The sequence below is a fragment of the Syngnathus leptorhynchus genome, chromosome 19, assembly GCF_054491065.1.
Source record: "Syngnathus leptorhynchus isolate UIUO chromosome 19, UIUO_Slep, whole genome shotgun sequence".
Classification (NCBI taxonomy): domain Eukaryota; kingdom Metazoa; phylum Chordata; class Actinopteri; order Syngnathiformes; family Syngnathidae; genus Syngnathus; species Syngnathus leptorhynchus.
The window spans coordinates 4141323-4156734 of record NC_141213.1 but is presented as its reverse complement, the minus strand read 5'-3'; the positions used below and the strand labels follow the sequence as shown (position 1 = coordinate 4156734).

The window sequence follows — 15412 nt, the reverse complement described above, 5'->3', positions numbered from 1 at the left end:
ATTTGGTCGTGGTATGCTTTTGAATTAGCTTAGAAGTATAACTATTCGAGGAAAAAAAAAGAAAATTTTAAATTTAGTCTTGGCTCTAGGAATCCACACTATTGACTATTAATAATCTTGTGCTCATGCATACATCTCCCATGCCTTCTGTACTCGCACGTCTATTTAATCCCAATGCTCGATACTGACCCCAAGTGGTCTACGCGGGTCACCAGGTGAAGAGGAAAATAAAACAACCATTTTATAGCGCTCAGGGATGGAACACTTAGAAAAGTCTCCCGTTCGATTGGAGTCATGTGAAGTGACCTCGACTTTATTATGAGCACTATACAAATGCCATCAATCCAATGAACTATCAAGCAGATATAAGGGAAAGCTTTCAACTCAAACCTATTAATTGGCTTTTTTTTTTTTTTAATTATAAACTGATTTTCAACATAATATGCAGTATATTTATCTGAACTTAAACGAATGCTACAAACCAGATATCTGGAGGCACGGTGTCTGGCGCTAGGTCCAAGACTTAAAACAGTCCATCAAATCCATCAGCCAAAGCGGAAAAGATTACGCTAACTGGTCTTGAAATAAAGCATCAAACTAACTCCGGAAAATACAACATGGCTATTATTGTTGGGCATGTTATTTGTTTTATTGATTAGGACCTTGAAGACCTCATAGCCTAATCGTGTGTGACATCAGTTCAAATGAAGTTTGCCACTAAAGCTTTCTGACATTGAGATGATTAGCAACAATAAGAGGACGTAATTTAAAAGCGCAGAAGTGGTTTGTTTGTGTCACCATGTGTCATAACCAATAATTGACACGGACGATATCATTTATACAACTGATGACAAATCTAAATTTAGAGATTTCCTCTCTGAAGTACAAATCACCAGAGCCGAGTGTCATTCATCAGAATTTCAGTGAAACTACGATGGGGTAATTATGCAAACAATGATTGACAGTTTAAATAACATTTTTTGTTTAGGAAAAAAAAAAAAAAAACTTTCAAAAGAGTGCACATTTACATAGCTATCAGAGAAGATGAGCAGCTGCTCTCACCAGGACGTCGACATCACGACGTTCACCGATTTGGTGTAATCAGTCAAACTAAAGGAGGAAAAGTAAAGTGCTGCTAGATACTTTGCAGGTTTAACTACAGTACTTGAATAATTTGACAAAGTATTAGAGTATTTTATAACAGATTGGCATCCATGTAATTCATAAAGATTTTTTCTCAGGTTTGGATATATTTTTGTGATATGGGTTCTGGTTAACTCGGTTTTAGGAATGGTTCAGCAACAGTACATTTCACCAGCTGCTATATAAGTAGAATTTATGTTACAGTATGTTTTTTAGTGCATCCTATATAAGGAGATTTATATGTCAGGGTGCACCAAATACCTTTTATGATTCTTCTGACTTTTGTGTTTTCTGTAAGAGAGACAGAGAGAAAAATATAAGTACAGCAAAATATCTCAGTTTAGACAATTTGCACAAAACTGGATAAGAAATTGTCATTTGGTCAAAATCGGTGGATAAAGAAGCGATTCCACAAAAAAAAGTAACATTTAAACAAGAAAGGGCATTCATTGGCGGGTAACAAAACAACTTTTCTTGAGATTGAATCCTCCAGCCCGATTCTTCGACATGTGAACCGTGCGCGGCATTGCCATTTGACACTTTCTTCCTTTCTTTTGGCATTTCTAATTTGAACCAACGGAAGCATGTGTCAGTCTCCGCCAATCCTGACTGCCCATCTGGGTTTTCATTACAGGGCTGGATTGCACAGCAGCGGGAGATAAATTGGTTATGTCTAAAGTCAAATTATATCCAAGACTTTGCAATTCAATTCACTGATCGGAAAAGGGGAGGGAAATCTGTTTAAAGGCATGTTCCAATCTAGCGCCTCCAGTAAAAGATACGTTTACAAAAGATGTAACCTCCAAATTGCCTTCTACTCGACATATGAATGGCAGGTTTTACGGCCCTTCATGTCGTGTTTGATGGGAAACAGGATGTTCTGGTAATTATTTGACATCTACAAAGCTGCTATTCAATAGCCTGAAACCAACTGGTCCCCCTAGGATGTGACTTTAATTTTTTTCAAGTTGGCAAAGTTAATTTCGCTTTCTCCACATTTTGGATGCTTCTCATCTAGTGACCCAGATTAGAAACCCTTAGTTCTATTTTCAGACATTACAGGTTGTAATTTACATGATCAGTTATAAGTATTCTGCACTTCAAATATCGTGCTGATTCGACACTTTCAAAATAATGTCAGTTAGTCTTTTTTTAGGCTACTTTCTCAGCACGTAGATGAAATCAAACGAAAGAAACGGTAGAATATGAAATTGTGAAATGTGAAAAAGAATTATGAAATAACTTGTTGAAAATCGTTTTGTACTGTCCAGTCATGCTGATGACTTTTCTCCATCAGTCATGGAGGTGACTATCTCCAGGGGTACAAGTAGAAGAAAGCTGACAGTGAACTTACTCATCTCAAGCGTTCATGACTCATGACCCCTCCTCCATGCTCACAACCTACAATGAGTTGTGGGACTGAGCAATCCCCTGAAAGGATCCGATAAAAGATGGAAGCATCACCAGAGTTTTGCGTAAGACAGGTCGAAGTTCAAATGCCGAGACGTGCGAGACCCGTCGGGTTCGAGCTAAGTCCCACCTCCAAACGTATCGTCCATTGTCAGAACCACAGCAGCCTATTGATAGGATGCATTGATTTCCTGATTAATGGAGCTCTCCGCCATTGGTGTTCACCGCTGCCGACATCATTTTAATGTGTGCGTGATCGATAACTCCATCAACACTAAGAATATCCCGCCGTCAAGCTACGGGGGATTTGTCTGGCCATGTGTTCCTCTCGCAGTGAGCATGTTTGGATCCAAAAGGGCACACGGTATTTGTATGACAATTTATGCAAAGAAGAATATTAATGCTCTTATTTTTTGGGGGAAAACATCGACTCCCAAAAAAAAGTGTCAAAACACTGTAGAACTTACATAGCATCCGATGGCTAAGCAAGCATAAAATAAGAGCAGGGATGAGTTGAACCTCACATTGATGTCAAAAGCACCCCACAATAATCGGCCTTCTCGCACCGCAGCATGCGATGCAGAGAGAAATAATGGGCAACGTGAGATGACTGGACAATGGAGGAGAGAGTAATTGGAAGTGCTGCTGTGGGTGTTGCGTTTCTCAGGAAATGGGATTATATGGAAACATCTTTTACATCTGCTACATGTCATGAACAGCCGGGTGTACTGTAACCATTTTCTTGAAGGAATGGGTATAAAACACATTGCGGTAATTATATAAGATTTAAATTGATCAAATTCTTGGCTGTTGTAGGTTTAAAAGTGCCCCCCCCCCCCCCCCCCCAATTTAAACCCAGAGGTGGTTTGACTCTTTCATATTGGCTTTAAAGAGTCTTTATGAATGGAGCCCATAGCGGGACACCAAGTTGAGATTTTCAAGCTACCTTGAAGCAACCCGAGTTGTTGTGTTGACTATTTATGGGGGCACTGTGCCTGAGGCCGTTTGATTGAAAGATTCTCATCCGTAGCTTCTAGAGAAGTGGGCTGCTGAGTGGCAGAAAGCTTCCAGGTGACACCTGTAAGGAGGTCTTTGGAATATGACTCTCCCTGGAGCAATATTATTTTCCATCCTCAATCTTTTATGTTATTTCTCAGTCATCTGAATAAAGTCAAAGTCCACTTTTAGTTTTGAAGCAATGTGTCCAAAAGCAGTCATATGACTTCCACTTTCAACTGCTGGAAATTTGGTTTGGCTTAGCAGTGACCGACTGGATGTTATGAAAGGTCATGTGATATAACTGGCAATTTTCAAATTTCAAAATGATAGCAAAATTAAATGACAATGGTCAGCCAGTCATTAAAAATAGATACCGGCCGATTAGATTGCATTTTCTCACGTCGGCCATTGAGAAAAGCAAAATTGCACGACTGTTACATTATTCAACATTTCACTGAATGGAAAGTGACATCGAACTGGACTCATAATGTGGATAAACACAATGCATGCTTTTGCTTTGAAAATAAATGTAGAGATATGATACGTTATTTCCCATTTCTTTATGTTGGGTCATTAAATCTTACACCGATAAAGCTTTTTGCATTCTCGGTAAAATTCACCCAAAATATAAATCAAAAGTGGAATGCTCTGAAAAGCTTGGTATTTATTACATTCTTAGACTTTGTGAAAGTGCTCACATTTCTTTCCAGTGTGTGCTTCATCATGCTGTGTAGATTTGGATCTATTTTAATGAACCAGCATATGATACAAGCAAATTACTATGTGGAGGAAATTTTTATATCTCTTACATTTTATTTTACGCCCCACATTTTTATTTCTGATTCCATAGTTGATTGTTTTTCTATACAGTAAATAATACTCACTGATGACTTCTATCTCAGTCGTTATGAACATCAGATCATTTCCAAGTCTAGCAAACATTTTGCTTTGGTTACATTCCAAAGTACAGTAAAATTGTGCTGAAGTCATTGAGCGATCATGTCAAGCTGTCAGCATCCAAAGAGAGCTTAGAAAAGCTCTATAGTTTCCATTAAGGGAATTTTCTGGTCAGATTATTTGCTGACTATACACACTATCTTTCCAAAGAGCCCATTAGTAATAGTTTGTGATCACAAACTGTAAAACAGGATTTATCATGGGTTGACTGAAAATCTGAATGTATTTTAACGTTCCAAATAATTCGGGTCTTGCTGTAACTACGATGCAATGAAATCAAAACAAAACACAATGAACGTATTGTCTTTACAGTTAAGGTCATAACTGAGTGATTTTGATCTAACTGTTACATGACGTAGTTTACAGGCAATAATTTGAGGTAGATTATTGCGTGCCTCTGCTGTTCTGAGAAAGTCAGGGGTGCGGACAAGCACCGTCAGCTCTTTTCAGCTTCAGATCTCTGAATCACAACTTCATTGGTTGTTAAGTGTAGCATATGGATTGCCGCTCCCCCATTCAAGCAGCTCTCTTCCCTCCGCAATAATCAAGCTATTTTCACAGAAAAAAAAATGTCCAACCTGTTTTTTTTTTTTTTTCCATTGGTAACAACAGCATCAACAACAATGAAGGAGCACAGACTGAAGGAATTCTGGGAATAAATACAAACGAACTGATGAGACAATGAGGCACACCTATGTGGCTGGAGCGAGTTGATTGGTTGAAACCAAGATGAACACCAATCATGACAGATAAATGTCCTCACAAAATTCCTTTCAGATTGTGTGGATTAGATTTTCTCATACTTAACATAAATCATTTTGTTCTGTGGTTTGTTCTGACTTACCACAAACATCCCAAAATGCATCTTGGTTGTTTGTGGAGGTCAAATAGCTCCACGCTGACTCCATTTACACTCTTTCAGTGTGTCCACTGAGTAATTGCCTCTACTCAGCATTCTGCACTTACCCCAGGCGGAAGAAAAAATAGTCCCCGCTAACCCTCATCATTTTATCATCTCTTGTTTACACTTTTCCCGCCACTGATATACTTGTACATGTCCTCAAATAATCCAAAATATTGATATTTTGATTGCAGAATCGATTTGACAGCATAAAGATCTGCCATTGTAAGCATGAATATTTACCTCCACACATCACTAATGTCAAATTCTGAGGTAATTGTCCCATTTTCTAGCGAGAAAAAAAACACATCAATAGAGCAACAGTTCAGGACAGCATTGATTCCCGAGAATAAGAATTTATCGATTGAGAAAGATGCTCATTCGTCCAGTTTATTTCATTCTCAGGGCATTGAAGCGATTTCGACTCTTCTGGTTGTCTTGCTAAACAGCGCGAGTGAGGCAGCTGACAGCCCGGAATTAATTGACATGCCTCCAACAGGTTGTTCTCTAATAACATATCGATCGGCCAGGCCTGATATGCAAAACGGCTGCCAGCGTGTGTTCCCGGCGAGGTGAGACGGATACCCTCACAATACCTCGGGCCAAGCAGTGTTGATTAAAGGAGGTATTAGAGCTTGTGATCACATAGAATGACTGTCAGGCCTGGCACACGCCACCGTGCCGGAGCGTGTCTTCATTAATAGATAACATATTCCGCAGACACCGAGAGCGGTTGACATTTGCACATAAGATGTCCATAAGTTACAAGAAAATCAATAACGGTGAATTTGTTTTCTGTTTTGTCATTGAATTAGATGAAGCTAGGGGCTAAATGTTTTCTGCAGAAAGTGTTTTGTCTAAAGATGTTTTATAATTCTAATTATTCATTGGAGTTGTTTTCAATTTGTACTTTATTTGTTCCGAAAAAAAATGTCCTATAGTAGCCGCACGCACGGTCCGCTTCTCCTCTTTGTCAATATTCTCAAGTTAGGACATTTCTGCCAAGTGGTCCATGAAAACTAGTCGTGACAAGGACATGCCTTACTCAAGCAAGGTCTTCCAAAAAAAGGTCAGACAAGACATTCTACTTAAAAGAAAGCCAAAGTTAAGATGGTTTTGGTACGCTTGACGGGCATTGTGCCTGGATAATCAATCGCAAGAAGGAGTCATGCTGTATAAGCAATCGTGTTTCGTAATTTGATGTCCGTTAACATATTCTTTTTTATATGGTCGCGTCTGTCATTATGTATAATAAAAGGAGTCAGTCACAATTAAATCCAAATCATGTTTTCAATTGTCACAGATGGACCATTGCAGTCTAAATTGGCAACTTGCACATGAAGCACCGCTAACAACAATTCACATAGCAATGCTTCCAGTTCTCTATTTCCATGACGAAGACCGTGAAAGCGGGAGCAGACAATCTGCTCATCCTGGCTAGTCTACACAGCCACTAATTAAAAGTTAGTCTTGTCTGTAGTTTTGTAAACAACTGGTATTGAATAAGGGCGACTCGGAGTGCTCCGTTTTACATTTTGATGTCTTCGTCATTGTAATTGCCGTTTGAATTATTGACGAGCCAATATGTTGAAAAGTGGCAAAACAATATGAATGCTAATCAAATGCCCTCTGGTGTGTTAGGTTCGAACATACCTCTTTGCCTGTGGCCATTCAATCGTTCTGACCGGGGAGATGACAGGACGTGAGGTAATTAGACTTTTTATTTGAACAAACTTACTTTTCTATGTTGACAATCGGACATTAGGTGTTCCACTGAAAATAAAAGAGGAGCTCTGCAAGCTGCATGAGAATCTCTCCTATGTGGAATACCGGGTAAAAGCTGATTGATAATTGTTTATGCCCTCGGCAATGATGAATGTGTATTTTAGGAAAATTCACCAAAGCCAGAGCTACAAAGAGAAATCCGAGTGTTAACCACCGTGCAGAGGTGGGTGGGAAGAGCAGGCTGTTTGGAAAAACACACTCTGCTACCTTCTCTTTCCCTTTGCACTGCAGGGAGCCCAGTATGGGTTGAAGTCTGATACTATTGACAGAGAAATGTCAGAATGACTGCATGAATACAAAGCTAGATTTCTGCTTGGTGGAAGAAGGCTTTATGAATTCCAAACAGTATCACATATTTCGGAAAATAAATTGGAATGAACATTGACTAAATATGGAATATTGTGGTTTCTCTCAGTATCGACTACGAAATCACAGTTATTGAATAATGACAACTTCCAGTGGGTGAGTAACCGTATCCGCGTTTCTATCAATAACATGGTTTCAGACCAACCTCAAAGGTCACGGGTTTACTCCAAACATCTTGGCCCCGGTAGGCCTTAGTCATAGCTTTAGACAGCCTCCATGAAACTGGACACCAAGCGATGATCAATGCCTTTCCAGAGTGCCACCACCCAGAGAAGGGGGAAAAACAACGCGCATGTGGGCGTCCAGCTGGCTGCCCCCAATCTATAACGCTCTGTTTCGGTATTTACAGCAAATAAAAGATTCTGTCGGAAAGACAGCTGACATCGATTGGTTTGTGGGTGCGCTACTTTGAATGGCATTTTAGAAGTGAAAGTAGTAATGAGCCAATGCAATTAGCATTTGATTTTAATCATAAAATGGCTTATATGATATTTGAAAATTGCATATTCATACCCATTCGATTTATGTCTGCAATGCATGAGTTATATTTGGCATTATTTTCGCTTTTCGGTGGCAGTTTCCTTCCATATGTTCAAAATATGATGTGAGGGGGAAATATGGAATCAAGACAATATATCTAAAGGTATTGATCACAAGGCAGGGTATTTTTCTCCTACAGTTTCTGTCACGAGTATATGTGAACTAATTAAAACACAGCTCATATTTAGCATTCAGAGTAAGATTTCAGTTGTTCGGAAATGTCTGTGGCACTCGGATGACCAACACCTACAACCAAGCATTTCCTTGAGCTATAGAATAGGTTGACTCGAGAAAATTTGATTAGTCACCGCTGACAAGGCAGAGACAAGGAAATTACTTTCTAGCGCATATCATTAAAGAAAAATCGATATGATGAATGCGGTAGGGGCCCCGGCTATTTATTGTGGCTGAACTACGGGCAAAGCAAATTGTGCTTGTGCTGGCATCCTGTTATTCTATATTAGTTGTTGCTTTACCGCATAACATTTGATCTTGACACTTTCTCGTGTCATTATTTTACCATTCAAATCAAAAAGATGTTATGGAGTGGAAATTGGAAATGATTCTTCATCATTCCCGAAAGTAAAACTTTGTCAGTCCGATGTTTCTCGCCCAAAAGACTTTTTACGCAAGCCACTTATCAGGAGAGGAAAAAAGTTCATCCTAAAGATTAATTGGTTGGCAAGAATGGAACCATGCCTCTGATTTTCATGTATGACATTTCAAGCCAACAAAGGAGTGAACTTCATTATAAAGATGTATATATAAAAAAAACGTTTCAGGCAGTCTATTCCATCCACCCAGCCTTATTATGAGCATAATGTAACAAAGCAAATTGGATTAAGTGCTTAATAAAAGCCATTTTAGCTCTTTTATAAAGAAGACCAAAGAGCAGTGTCTGATACCTTTGTTGCAAAAGTAACAAGACAGAATAGAAAAAGCAAACTCATATTATAGAGATGTCGTTCACACTTCATTGTTTTCTCGAAAACTACCTCTCGCTATTACCACGCTGGGGACTTATTGACCCAATATTGACTGCACACTAGGAAGGTCTGGTGATTTATACAAAGTCTACTTTTCCAAAGTAAGCAACATTTGAGTATAAAGACATTCCAGCAATATAAACCCGATATTGTAATCATTTCAAGCAGTCGCAATAATTTCTGAGTCATTATTTTCCCTCAGCATCTATTCAGTGTAGAAACCACCGTGAGAATTGTTTCAGGCCATACTTACCATCTGTGCTTGTTTAGAAGGAGATATCTGGACTCGGATGAGATGAGAACTTTTACATATCTTTGCAAAGTCGTGCTTTCAACGTGCTGGAAGGGCCAGAAAAGAATGACACGTTTTTCAGTCTCACAGAAGGCATCAAGCGTTCTCTAGCGTATTGCTTTGCTTTTCTGACATAACTGTTGGTTTATTTACCAGACGACCTCTGATCGCTAATCTGTTTGGAGCCGTGTCTTCTGTAGTTCCAAAATATCTCTCAAATAATCAAATAACCGTTTTCTGGATTTGCCTTCGACAACCGCATACATTCAAAACAAGACTTGTCTGGAAACTGTGCCTGATTTCTATTTTTGAGTTTGAAGGTGAGCACTGTTAAGGACACACATCAGGCTTCGTTATTACTTGGCTAAGCAGTCTTACTGATTAAGGATTCGGGTTGGACGCATCTTCTGTGAGAATCCTAATTAGTGTGACTTTAACAAAAGATGGAGGATTGGGCCATCTGCCTCACATAACAAGCAATCCTCACTAATTAAAAACACCTAGGAGAGCCGTTAGCAAGCAATGCCTGGTTAGGTTTCTAAGGTTAGACGGATCTAATGAACATGAAAATGACTACTACCGCGCTAAGTTCTTCCTTCGTAGCGACAGAATTTGTTTCCTTGGGGAGGGATGAATGAGCCCAAGCGAAAATTGTCCGTCTTCTGTTTGGCTGTTAGGCACTACGGATAGACCAGATGCGTTCAGAGTTTCACCAACATTCGAATGAAAGCTAAAGATGATAATTCAGATGGAGTTATAGCGAAAGGAAGATGCAGAGATCATTAAGATACAATTAGTCAGAAAACACGATGCAGGCATATATAGTGAAAACAACTTTAGCTGCATTTTATCTGGAAGCCACACACACACACACATGCGCACAAATAGATCATCTTGCTGCCCTCCAGGCATAGGTTTCATTCGAGTACATTCATTACCTTTTAATTGCCTCCAAATTGCAATGTGACCCATCACATCAATAACACTATCTTTGTAAGTGGAGAAATTAACCACAAAGAATGTGTGTTTGAGTTTGTGTGTGAATGCAAGCATGCAAATGATGGACACTCCAAATTATGTCTGTTCGCAAAACTGTAATTTTCACAAATGAATGCCGGCATGTTCATTAAATCTATCAATAAACGTGAAGAGCGTGACTTGGCCGATTAAACATTACGGGGTTTACGTCTTCAGAAATTCTTCACAAACAGAACCAATTGCTGATAAATAATCAGATACAGTAGTCGGGTGAGCAATGTGATCTGGAAACGAAGAGCTGACCTGTCTGCCTCGGTTTGTCGTAACGACATGACTCTCCCCCAACACTGCCAGATTGTTTGCTCAGTAAGTCAGAGATCAAACCTCTCTATTTTAGTTTGCCCCATTTTGTTTGTCAAGGAGTTCTCAGCCAGCAGATTCTCAGCCTGACTTCCACTTCAATCATTCTGCCCTCCTGCCTCAGCCCCTCTCCCAGACTGGCTCTCATCTGGAAAGGCACTCCTAAGACAGCAGTAGCCCCCCGACTTTTATGTTATCCTCAAAAAGTTGCCGCTCTGGTTCTAACTCAGTTAAGCTTTGTTCCGGTCAACTCTCTTTGACACATCCTAACAAACACGGCGATATTCATCCAATACTCTGCTTTTCTTTGGGTTTTGCTGCAAGCTATGACATTTTGTCTTCAGACATGTCAATGTAACGTTTACACATCACGTTTCAAGAGAATCAGAAGAGGCGATTCGATTTGGGAAGAATCAAGTCAACTGCGTCCACGCCCTATACGGCGCAGACCGACCTTTTTTAAATGCTCTTGCATCAGCTTGATCCTATCTCTGAAACTACCAACACTTGGAATGGGATATAAAATAGAGATTTAAGAAGACCTACTGGAATCTCCGAGACTGACACGGACAAAGTAAACAAACCAAAGTGAAAATCCTGGAGGATGTCACATGGCAGGCCTCGACTTTTCAACTGGGGCCGTCTTATTAATTGCCACCCTGCAGACCTCTGCTGTGCGTTGCATACCTGAATTGCCATTACCTTTGAGTATTTCAAGCCACAGAATTCATTAAAGTCTAATATAGCCTTGTCTAAAAAAAAACTGTGAGGGGTTGTTAAAAGTAAATCAAAACCCAAGCCTTCCTTCTACACTTCCGAAAACACCTCTTAACGGGAAAGGGCAATTAAGTGGGAGATCAGTGTAACCTGCTAGTAAAGCTCTTTGGGGAAATCAAGTCACAACTTTTCCAAATAGTTTGACATCGGTGACAGGTAAATAGATTTGGATTTGAACTCATCTCTTCTGAACCAGTGGAGTATATATTACTTTACGGTTGGTCATGAGACACACACACGCACACACAAACAGACACACACACACACTAACTAAGCAAGGAGCTGAATATTTTATTCATTCAGTATTCTTCTCATATAAGTCTGAAGAAAATGTATTGCCATAAGACATATTATGCAGGAAGTGATAAAAATGGGCTATAAATAGATGATGAATTAGTATTCAATGGAAAACTGCTTTTTAAATATTTAGTCCGGGAGACTTTTCGAGTAAGACGAAATCCCTTTTTCCCCCCCTCAAAGTTTCAATATAGAACAAAGGATAAATTAGTGTCGGCCTTGTAGACTAAACCCTGCAGGGCGACTCATTTCGAAAGACAAGAAAGCTCACAGGTCCACTTTGAGGACTAAAATTGTAGCAGGTTGACGGAGGGGAAAAAAAACAAACAGACACAAACCACCTCACTGTCACCTTGACCTGTAGCTCCAGGCTTAATTGTTATAAAATAATGTCATTGTTTGATTTGACATTTCAGTTGTGTCACTAATCCAGAGAGATGTTCCATTCCAGATTTTGTGACTATCCCTCAATCAAGCATTTGATTGATTGCTTTATCATTGTGTCTGACTGTCACTCACATTTCTCCTCAGTGAATGAGACCACCAGACACAAACTGCTTGGAAATGAAAATATTCATGACAGATCCTGGCAGCTTTTCCTTTGGTGTCTTTTCATGTGGTTATTTCAACCATCAAATTCATCATGATGAGTGGAGTCTGTCAACACGTATCATTTTAAAAAATATGATCTTAAATTTTTGTTTTGTTTCTCATCTAATATTAAAAATAGGATAATAAAGCTTTGAATTGACCAGCTTGCTTTTATATGGTCGTGCAAGATGCAACCTGTGACAGCAAAGAGAAAGCCTCTGTCAGCTCTCGTGAGCACACAGTGCTTTAATAATGCAGCCTGTGCTGTGTGATCTGCTTCCTCTGCAGCCTTGCTCATGCACAACACAACTTGACTGCACATTGGAGACCGTTTGGCATGCAAGGAGACTTTGTTCCCATGCTAACTCAAGTTAAGGCTTAATATTCACCTGGTGGGCTTCATCCATCAACAAAAAAATATATAAACAATCATTGGATGAAAAAAAATGTCCTGTCCTGTCAGAAGTTGTGCGTGAGTCTTGAATATTTGTCAACCTTTGTTATATCTTAAGTGGCCTGGACAGGCACCATTAGCTCCATGAGACAGATTCATTTTACGTGAAGACTGGGCTCCACTAGTCATCTCATTTTGATAAATGAGACCATTTCAGGGAAAGTTCCAGACACGGTATTATAAATGAATATTTTTTCTGATGATGCCTTTATATCAGATCCACCTGCATGCATCAATTTTAAGAGTGGAAAATCAACTTATATTAGCCGAGGATCCTAAACTGTCTGGGCTTCTTTTTTTGCCCCCTCCTTACTGGGTCTTGTCATTAAGGTGCCAATCAGTTGAGGAGAGACTCGCAATGCAATCTATCAGGCTGATTCGCAGTGTCAGAAAGTAGCTGCTATAAGCAGCCAGAGGTTGTGCCGATTGCGAACGCAATTTAACTGACACAGCTCATTTGGCCATCAGGATAATTAGAGCAAAGTCACTGTTCTTCTCTTCTTTTAATCTTCAAGTGGAACTGCAACTTTTAGAAATAAGAGTAAACAAATTCTGCCCATTCCTTGAGTTGTGTCTTGGACACTGGAAGGTAGCACTTAAATATATTATCCCGATTAAATTCTAGTGCACTATTCTAATAAATCGGAAGATTTGCTTGGATTAACTTAAATGAAGTGTATGACCTGAGTCACTTTGCCATCTCTCATCAGCTGCACCAACAGCATTGTGTGTCTCCCTCTATGCTCAATAAAGCCTGATGAGCCTTTTAGACGTGTATCAATATTTAACCAGCCTCGCCTATTGGCTCAGCAATTATTGCCCAATTGATTGATGATTGATTATCATCAGCACGATGATAGCAGTGTTGGTCATCGTCAAGTGGTGATAAAAAAAAAAAGAAAAAAAAAGAAGGGCATGCATGTTTGGATAGAAGGAAAAGTGACAATATCGTGTCATGGTGAATATTTATATTATGGTAAAAATTGACATCAATTTTTATTTATTTGTGAGATTTTTTTTTTCCTTTTTATTTTATGCACAGAAATTCTTCTCTTGTACATAATTGTGTAGTTGTCAAATCAGAAAACTCTTTAAGCCATTTAGACTGCTGATTAGTTAATACAGATGTGCACTCACACAAATTTATTCGACAAACTGATTAAACTAATGCTCTTTAATATGACAGATTTGTGATTAATCTTCCTTATGCGGGTATTCAACGGTTTATTCATATTCATATCGGTCGTGGCTCATTATGCATTCATATCATTTCTGTTTTGATCAAATTGCTCCAAATAAAGTGACCCTAACCACATACAAGAGGGAATACAACCAACGGTAATCTAATTTAAAAATATAATAAAAAAAGTAGAATCTAATAGAAACTTTTTTTTTTTGGTCTTGCATCATCTGCGGAATTATTTTGAGGTTATACAGTCATATTCTGCTCCTATTTGCAGCGATAGAAAACAGACTGACCACAACACGGAAACAGCCACGGCCAAGTCTCGCTCACTAAGCTAATTAAATTATTACCAGACAAGACCAATGAGTAAGAATTCCCCACATACAACGAAAGGAAATTGCTTATTTATTACTTAAACCTGCATTTGCATCAGACTGAAAAATACGTCACTGCTATCGCCGCTAATACACTCAAAGCTAACCTTTCGTCAACAAACTCTGGCTATCACTTGAAAATGGCTCTGAATCTTCCCCAAACTGAGCAAATCATGTCATGGGCAGAATAAAAACAGTGTGGGGTTATTATGCGGAAATGCAGAATAGCTATCTCACAACTTGTTTAATTTCACACTTGATTGGTGGGCAGGCACTCCAGAGATCCAATTATTGGCATACAAGCCATTAAATAGTCAATTTTCCGTAATATGTTTCCTTAAAGACACTTGCATAGAGTCATTCATTTGCTATATTTTGCCATCCCCCTTTCCTCCAGTTAATCCTCTTTCGAAAGTCATGGCAGGTGACAATGTCACATGGCTCAAGTGTGCCCTCTAAGGCAGATGCTGTCATTTTAAAGCCTCATGTACATTTTCCCCAAACAAGACACAAAGAAGCATCCCCGGGCAGAAATAAAAGTTACAAGGAAAAGCACTGGAGAGAGAATGAAAACAACAATGCACTTCTTTCATCTTTGGACTTAAGGTCACACCCCAAAAACACCACATGTATAAAATATATATTTTTAATTTGGTAGTTCATAAAAGCCAAATGGATCAAAAGTATCACCTTTTTTTTTGTATTTCCTGAATGGCTTGCAGTGAATGTAGTGCTCACTAAGCAGTGATATAAAACTCAATCTCATAATGACTAAAGATCTGTTGTCTGGTAAGCACAAAAAAACAACAACCCACGATTGATTCGTAAGCAGAGGAAGGGGGGGGGGGCAAGAGGAAAGAGGTAGGAAATTATAATGAGAGTGTGAGTGAGGGAGTGAGAGAGGACGGGAGGAAGGGAGAGGCATTTAGTTGGCAGACAGCTTCCTGATTCAGCCAGGCTGGGGAGCAGGCATAGCTGTCTGCTTCTATGTAACTCATCTATCACTGCCTATTTCC

At 39.3% G+C, this 15412-nt stretch overlaps 1 protein-coding gene across 1 annotated transcript in view; it reads right to left on the bottom strand.

The window, feature by feature from the left end:
* Positions 1-15412, bottom strand: part of ntng1a (netrin g1a) — an 89653-nt gene that overhangs the window by 68265 nt on the left and 5976 nt on the right. Inside the window, exons 2-3 of the mRNA XM_085939102.1 lie at positions 1405-1434; positions 1063-1110 (exon numbers count right to left, since the gene is read on the bottom strand). The gene's annotated coding sequence lies outside the window, so the exon portion shown is untranslated. The remainder of the gene's footprint in view (positions 1-1062; positions 1111-1404; positions 1435-15412) is intronic.